Genomic DNA, 9397 nt, shown 5'->3' on the forward strand with positions numbered 1-9397 from the left:
TACACACTAGTTGGTGCTTGAAACAATGGAGGCAGAGGGACCAATTGACTGAACAAACACTGGTGGTTTACTGGAACTAAGAACAGAGCACTAACACAATGTGTGCTTCTTCAATCACCTCCAGCTCTAGACTTACAGTTACCAAAGTAGCCCGCACCGTACAGCGATTGGTCGATGCAATCACGTGGGCAATTAACTACATTCTCTTAAAGGTACATAGCACTCCACTTTACCACAGTACTACTGCTTAAAGCTGCTGATGTCTTCAGGGAGTGGTGTGGCCCATACTGAAGGCCTTGGCTCTTCAAGTTCCAAAAAGAGCATTGCTCCCATACATGGGTGCATGTACCAACACCAGATGGACTGCAGTGGTTCAAGAAGGTGGCTCACCACCACTTTCTCAAGGCCAATTGGGATGGGGAGTAAATGCTGGCCTAGCCAGTGACGCCCAAATATATTAAAAAATGATTTATTCTCCTTCTTTGCCTGCAGAATGACAGGGAGGCGACACAGAGGGAGGGAAGCAGCTTGAAGGGGGAGCATGAGGAAGGGGAGAAGGGTTTTCAGCAGGTGGTCATGTCTGCCCAGAATCCTTAGGGAAGCAATTCTCCTATCTCAACCTCAGTGATGAACCACACAGTAGAGAGTGCTGCTTCATCAAGGAGGTGCTTCACCGAAATCTGCTGAAATTTTTGCAGCCCAAATCACAGCTTTGTAGCTGTGCGAGGTTGGCATTGCAAGTGGCTGCAAAGGTGACTGTGGCCAGAAAGTTTTATGCATCTGGCTACTTCCAGGCTGGAGCAGGCGATATTTGCAACATCTCCCATCTGGTCATCCACTGTTGCGTAAGGGAGGTGACGGAGGCAATGTAGGCTTAGCACTCTGGGCTGGATAGCTGATAAGCAACAGCAAGGGCATTGACACAGTGGCAGTGGTGGGAGGACAAATGTTCTCATTCTCAGAGAGGATGCCATTGCCACTCCAACAGGATGGCGGCTCACAATCCTAACAATGTGCTGGATGATAGATTCTTGGACTGCTGGAAGACCCCGCAATCACATTTGCACACTAGTATTTGCAGCTATGATTGTGGCACTCTGAACTTCTACATAGCGACCAGACTTTGTTGGCTTCCACTTGTGCAGCAATGGAAGCTGAGGCATGGCCATCAAATGCTGCAATGAGTTCTGCTCATCTGCTAATGCAGTTATCCACCACTTCCAACCTTATCTGACTTTTCTACAGTTTGATAAAACTGAGTAGCTGGCTAGGCCGTTTCAAGGGACCAGATGGTTTTTTATGACAATCCAGTGGTTTCATGGTCACCATCATTGAGACTATCTTATTCCAGATTTATTGATGAATTGAATTTAAGTTTCCTCCAGTTGCCACGATGGGATTTGAACTCATGTCGCCAGAACATTAGTCCAGGCAACTGGATTACAAGTACAGCAATATTACCACTAAGCTACCGCCCCCACAGTGCACACCCATCAACTTTTTCTGTCGGCTGCCTCATCAAAGTCCCAATGTGAGTCTTCTGCACTACCCTCTCCCCCTGCATTGGCTGCAGACTATTCAAGTCCAGTGTCTTGCCATGTGCAGATCCTGACTCCAGGCTACACTCTAAAGTGTGCACAATGTCGGTATTTGAGCTGATATCTGTGAGTGTAACATAGAGTGATGGTGTTTCTTCTTCTTCACTATCTTCCTGCTCTTCCACTTGTTTCACTGCCTGGCTATGTCAGTTCCTGGGTATCTGAAAGGATAAAGGCACAAGGTGGGGTTGTGGTGAGAAAAAGGGAGGAAATCAAGAGGTGCATGCCTACACCCATTTGAAGCTTGTAAATCAGGAGAGATTGTGGGATGAGGGGAAAAATCACAGAATCACAAAATGGTTACAGCACAGAAGCAGGCAATTCAGCCCTTTGTGTCTGGCTCTCCGAAGGTGCAATTCACCGAGCACCAGTCGACCGCCTTCTCCCTGTAGGCCCTACACATTCTTCCTTTTCAGATAATAACCCAATTCCCTCTAGAATGCCTCTATTGAACCTGCCTACACCACACACTCAGACAGTACATTCCAGATCCTAACCACTTGCTGCATGAACATGCTTTTCTTCATGTTGTCATTGCTTCTTTTGCCAACTACCTTAAATCTGAGCCTCCTTGTTCTTGTTCTTGGACTAATGTCCTTTAGGGAAGGAAATCTGCCGCCCTTAGCTGGTCTGGCCTACATGTGACTCCAGACCCACAGCAATGTGGTTGGCTCTTAAATGCTCTCTGAACATGGGCAATTGGGGATGTGCAATAAATGCTGGCCTAGCCAGCGATGCCCACATACCATGAATGAACTTTTAACAAATTCTTCCACCAATGGGAACAATTTTACCCTATTTACTCTGTCAAGACCCCTCATAATTTTGAAGTGGGGTGTGAGAAAAAGGATTACACATGAGGATATCTCTCCAATGATGATGACGACAATTGTATAATCCATTTTATATGCAGACGTGATTGTCCCATGCCTGTTAGTTCCTCTGCCTGTGGCTGTGTGTCACCTTGTTCTGTAAGACAGAGGAAAGTGTGCCAGTGAGTGTGGTGCAATGTGTTTGGGTGATCTGGTTGTCATAGTTGAATAGCTGACAGTGTGTGCAAACTGAGAGATATGGGTGTGAGGCTTGCAGCAGTGCTAAGAGTGTGAAGGTGAGGTGAGAGATATGAATATTACATTTAGATCTTGATTTATGGGGATTGATGATTGGTGAATGATGGTAATGTGGTGCATTGAACCTCATGTGAGATTAGTGGGGAGTTGGTGAGATATGGCATTTGATGATGCATTTACTGACATTGATGACTCATGTGAGTTCACTGAACTTCTTTCAGCACTGCATTGAGATCCTTGGGTCTATATTTCTGGCATTGGCTGCCACAACTATCTACTCTCCCTGTCTTCTGAGGTTTGTTTGGAGGACCTCCTGGTCTCTTGCAAATAGATGACATTCCTACTCTGCACCTTCTTGAGCAAGGTACCCAGTGCAATGTCGAAAAACCTTGGATCTCGTTTTCTGTGGCCACGTGTGACATATTCTAGGATAGTGGCTGATAGAGGCAGTACTCTTTTACTGTAATGCAGGTCCTAAGGTGAGCTTAGGGAAACAGAAACCTCCCGTGGAGCTTATGTTTTGCCATTATTCAGTATTCTTCTTGCTTACACTTTCTTCTGCAACCATCTTCAGCATTTGCTGTTGGAATGGAACTTTCCTTGATGAGGTAAAGGTTGTCTTTACGTGGTGCAGACTAACTTTAAGTGGTGCTCATCTCTCATGATTTGGTACCCTCTGCTCAGGAGTGTATCCACTCAGCAACACACTTCATGCTGACTGCACAAAACAATAATTTAAGTGATTAGGCAGCACAAAGTCTGCATGCAATGGGCGTGGGTTAATCGTACATCGCTATTAAAGTACCCATTTTCAAGCCTTATTGAATTTCATGCTCAATGTTCCTTGCTACTTTCCATTGATTTGGGGTTGCTTCATGGGAATGCCACATGTGGTAAAATCACAAGTTAATATATCATGTTGCATTTTAACTCACAGCAGGTTTCCAGCAGGAAACTGCTGACAAACTAATTTATCGCCAGTTCACACAGAACCAAACTATGGGAATTTTGATCCCTCGGCCTCATTAACACGTCACCAGCTGATCACCCTACCTCCCTGCCCCATCCAGAAGTAGATTGGAAGAGGTTGCTGCTCAATGGAAAATCAGCTATATGATAAAAGCAAAATACTGTGGATGCTGGAAATCTGAAACAAAAACAAAAATAGCTGGAAAAACTCAGCAGGTCTGACAGCATCTGTGGAGACGAATACAGTTAACGTTTCGAGTCCGTATGACTCTTCATCAGAACTAAGGAAAAATATAAATGAGATGAAATATAAGCTGGTTGAGGGGGGTGGGACAGGTAGAGCTGGATAGAGGGCCAGTGATAGGTGGAGGCAAAGAAGAGATTGCCAAAGATGTCATAGACAAAAGGACAAAGGGGCGTTGACGGTGGTGATATTATCTATGGAATGTGCTAATGGTGACATTAAGGGTAGAAAGCAGGACGAGCAAGTGACAGATAGCCCTAGTGGGGGTGGGGTAGGGGGAAGGGATCGAAATGGGCTAAAAGATGGAGATAAAACAATGAATGGAAATATATTTAAAAATAATAGAAATAGGTGGGAAAAGAAAAATATATAAAAAAATATATAAATTATTGGAAAAAGGGGAATCGGAAAGGGGGTGGGGATGGAGGAGAGAGTTCATGATCTGAAATTGTTGAATTCGATGTTAAGTCCGGAAGGCTGCAAAGGGTCTGGTAAATAAGAGAACAAGAGTTCTTGGGGAGCTTCATGAGGTGCCATATGGTAGGGAAAGGGGAAATCCAAAACAGGAGACACCTAAACTTCTCTTGTGAAATCCAGGGAAGCACTCTTGCTTCCCTCAACCCCACAAAAGGAAAGTAAAAAACTTACCTTTAATTGCCTCTTCTGCTTCCAAACCTCTTTTGAAAGACATTCACCTGTGGAAAAGCTGCATAAATATGAATGGAGTCAAAAATCACAGTTAGGGTCGAATGGCATCTGCAGACCCTGATGTGTACATTTATGGAAGGACCCTCGACTTTGAGTGCGACTTGAGTCTTCAGAGCTGTCAGCCTTCTGATTGGGCTGGCAGCATCGGGAACTTGCCCATCATCCGGAACCTGCCTATCATCCTTAATTGGGTGATAAGCTTGGAGGCTGCCAATTAGGAAGCTAACTCTGGGATAATAGCTCTGCTGGTCTGGCTTCCAGCAAGTGCAGGTTTAGGACCCGCATTTGGTCTGGATGTGGGGATCCTGAAGCCTGTGGGAAAATCCTGCCCAAAGTTTCTCTTATGTGTGCTATAAACAGAAACAGAAAGAATCTTGCATCACATTAGAACTCATTGTTCAAACATTTTATTATCTCAAGTTCAAATAAAGTTCAAATAAAAGGCCATTTGATGTATTTTGAAAAATGTACATGCTTGGTTTCATTTAAAAATATTGTTCAGATTTTTCTTCTCAGTATCTTCATCATAATTAATAATTATAAAATTAACTGTTTTATCCAAATCTTAAAAGTCGAAAAGCGCATCACACAATGCAGCAAAATCAAAAGAGCAAAACATTGCTTATGTTGTTGAAAATACTATGCAGTTTCCATGTTCTTGTGTGACCTACGTTTATTATTTTGAAAGAAAAACAGTCTAGAAAAGATCACTTAACTGTTAAAGTGCTGCTATTAATATTACAAATAACTGGACATATTTTTTATCCCATTGTGTATGATTTAGAACAACCTCATGGTGCTATGGAATTTTGGCGCAAGTAGAAACTATTATGTAATAGTAGCTTAATGCATGATTCAATATTTATTCATAACAGGAGTGTGCATAAACAATTAAGCACATATACAAGTTACTAATGTGATATCCAAAGTTGTATTACATAATTGCTCTGCTTTGATGAAAATTTGTGCCATGTTGTCATTTTCAATATTTGGTACAAAAATTGTGTACCATTCTTAACTATAGGAAAAAACTGACTTTGTCAAATAGTGTCAAAGTTTCTTTGTGTTGGGGCAACTTAATATTAGAATTACTCAATAAACATAACAATTGACACTTAAAAAATATAAAAGGAGACAATTCAATTAGATAGCCATTGTTTATTTAAATATCCTTCCCCCTAATTACAGATTATTATGCAGATCATAAAAGGACAACTGAACGACTTTTTGTTATTTCACAATATTTTCTATCGCATCTCTAGATTATGTTTTGTGATGAAAGGGAGCCAATGCCTGAGGAGAGAGCGCATGGTTGGTGGGGTTGTGGGGGATGGTGTTGCTTTGGGTGGGGGTAAATGGCTTAGTGACAAAGAAGGGGGCTGGAGGTTGTTAGACAATGTCTTGTTTTTTGTTTCAATGATGTGCACAGGCCATTGTAGCTGAGCTAACTTTAGTGATAACACATTTTCCTAACATAAATGCTTATGTGCAGTAACTGAACTCCATGAAGACAGGTTCCAACATGTGCTAGCTGACCTTCAACCCCATGTCAGGTGACCCCCTATCTAGTACATAGTATTGTATAGTATATAATACTGGAGTCCACTGCCACAATCAATTATTATCATATTTCCCTTTTTGAAAAAAAAACTTTTATATATCTCAAGTACACAAAGTCTCATATTCTCGATTCTTTCTCAATCTGTTTCGATCAGTCTGTTTTGTCTTTTACTCATCTCTGTATCTCTGTGAATTTTCACAATTCTTCCACTGGATATTCTGAATGGTGACAGAGGTGATTTTGAAGGACAAGGAGCCTTCTTCAGCTCTGTGTCACTATCACCCCTTGGATAGATTTCAGGACTCTCAGGCTTTGTCTGGTTATCTGTTGCTTCACTGGTGCATTCTGGTTTTTGATCTTCAGCTACACTTTCTGGTTCAGAGCAGGGTTGCATTTCATTTGTTTTCCGTAAGAATTTCCTGTTTCTTCTGTACTGTTGTCCGTTTGGTGTCTGCACTATGTAAGGCCTTGGTTCTCCTGTGATTCCTGTGACAACAGCAGGATTCCAAATCTCTTCATGCTGAATCCTCACTGTCTCTCCCATGTACAGGTCAGGCAGAGGTTGGGCACCTCGATCAAACTACTGTTTCTGCTTCTGCTGTCTCAGTTTGAGCAGGTCCTGCACGCTGTAGCTCACTGGCTGTGGAAATAACAGTTGGGGCGCAGTTGGAAGCTTAGTTCTTAGTCTTCTCCCCATCAGGAGCTGTGCTGATGATCCAATGACCTCTAATGGAGTGTTCCTGAAATCCAACAGAAGCAGGTAGGGGTCTCTTCTGTCTGCCGTTGTCTTGTTCAACAGGTGTTTTAAGGTCTGCACAGCACGTTCCAACATTCCATTGGATTGTGGATATATGGGACTTGACGCAGTGTGGCAAAACTCCCAATCCTGTGCAAATTTATGAAACTCAGTCCCTGAGAATTATGGACCGTTATCTGAGATGAGCACTTCAGATATGCTGTGGTGAGCAAAAACTGATTTAAAATATTTATTACAGTGATGCTCTTACTACCATTTCTCAGCAACACAGACTCAAAAAACTTTGAGTAATAATCTACTGCTAGTAGGTACTCACTGTTGTCAAATGTGAACAAGGCCACTCCAATTTTCTGCAAGGGCTTCTCTGGAACAGTGTGTTGTTGAAGTGTTTTTTTTGTTGTGACTTACTGTACTTTTGGCACACTGCACATGCATTCGCCATTTCCCCAATTTGTTCTCCCCTTTCAGGCCAATCCATTACATCTCGAGCTCTTCTCCTGCATGTTGCTATGCTAAGGTGACTTTCGTGTATGCGCTGTAGCATTTCTTTCCTCAGTGTCGCAGGAATTATGATCTTCTCTCCCTTGAAAAGTATTCCTTCTGGTACATGAAGTTTGTCACGAAAGTTCCAGTGCTCTTGTACAGCAGAAGGAGCTGTGTGGGCCAGCCAGTTTGCACAATTTACTGCAGTTTTCTCAGGGTGGCGTTGTTCTTGGTCGCTTCCCTGATCTCATCCAGTTTGGTTACAGTCACAGGTAAGTTCTTTGTCAGCATGGGAACATGTGCTTCCATTTCTTTATCCTCTTCCTCCATGATGGGTAGGTATGCACGTGACTGAGTGTCTTCGGTGTACATTCCCTTGCTCGGTTTATATTTAACTCTGACCTGGTCTCTGCAGGCGCATTTGGATTCTTGGTGATGCACAGTTCAGGGGCTTTTTAAGTATAGCTTCCAAAGGCTTATGATCAGACTCTGCCTCCACGTCTCTGCCATAGACAAACTGGTGGCCAAACACAATTGCTAGCATTTTTTTTTCCATTTGGACATACTGCTTCTGTGTTTTAGTCATTGCCTTAGAAGCGTATGCCACTGGTGCCTCATTTTGCAAGAGGACAGCTCCCAGGCCAGTCTTTGAAGCGCCACTGAGATCTTTACCGGCTGACTGACATCGTAATGCTTTAACACTGGTGCCTGGGTCAGTGTTTTCTTCAGACTGTTCAAAGCTTCCTGGTGATTTTGTTCCCTGTGCCATTCCACGTCATTTTGCAGAAGTTCTCTGAGAGGTGCTGTCAGATCTGACATGTTCGGAATGAATTTCCCAAGATAGATCACCATTCCCAAAAACTTCTCCAGGTCTTTCTTACATTCTGAGGGCGGCATGTTCATGACTTCTTCGATTTTACTCGGGTCCGGCTTCAGTCCTTCACTTGTTAGCACATGTCCCAAGTATTTGATTTCATGAAGAACTAAGTTGCGTTTTTCCTTCTTCAACTTGAGGTTCTTTTCTCTAGCTCCGGCTAGCACCTGCCTCAGTTTGCAGTCGTGTTCTTCTTGTGAAGCTCCCCAGACCAGTACATCATTGATATATGTTTCCATACCCTCTAACCCTTCAAATAGTTGCTTCACTGTTTTGTGGAACATCTCCAGAGCTGAATTATTACCAAAAGTACCAAAAGGCAAGCCTAAAAACCTGTATCGCCCGTATGGTGTGTTGAAGGTACAGAGATAGGAGCTGCCTTCATCCAGCTTGACCTGCCAGAAGCCTGAATTCGCATCCAAGACTGAATAGTATTTAGCATCAGCTAGCTTACACATGATCTCTTCAACTGTGGGCAGCTGGTAATGCTCTCTTTGTAGTGCCTGGTTTAGTTCTCTGGGATCCAGGCAGACTCGCAGATTCCCATCTGATTTTTCTGCAATTACAATTGGACTAACCCACTTTGTCGGTTCTTCAATTTTCTTGATGATGTGAAGTTTTTCCATTCTGTCCAACTCTGCTTTCAGTCGGTCTCTCAGCATTACTGTTATTTTCCTGGGTGGGTGTATTTTGGATGTCACAGTTTCGTCAATCTTGATGTTGTGTTCTCCTTTTAGGTAGCCAATCCCCTGGAACACATCTTTATACTCGCTCAGGGTGTCATCAGTGGTGACAATCATTATTCTCTTGATTAGCTTCAGATTTTTACAAGTTTTGATTCCAAGAATGGGTTTTGCATCAGTTTTCACCATTATGAATGGAAGTGCTTGAGACTGTTTTTTGTAGTTCACTTTCAGTGTGCACTTGCCTTCTACTGCAATTTAGTCACTTGTATAAGTAGACAGCTTCATGTTTGTTTTAGTTAGCTGTTTTTCTTTGCTTACGTTACAATACAGGCTTATGGGAATGACACTTTCTTGTGCACCTGTGTCAAGCTTGAAATTCACCATCATGTTAGCAATTTTTAAATCAATCTTCCATTCGTCTTCTTTGGAATTTGTTGTTACTGCACC

This window comes from Cetorhinus maximus, chromosome 2 (assembly GCF_964194155.1).
Source record: "Cetorhinus maximus chromosome 2, sCetMax3.hap1.1, whole genome shotgun sequence".
NCBI lineage: Eukaryota > Metazoa > Chordata > Chondrichthyes > Lamniformes > Cetorhinidae > Cetorhinus > Cetorhinus maximus.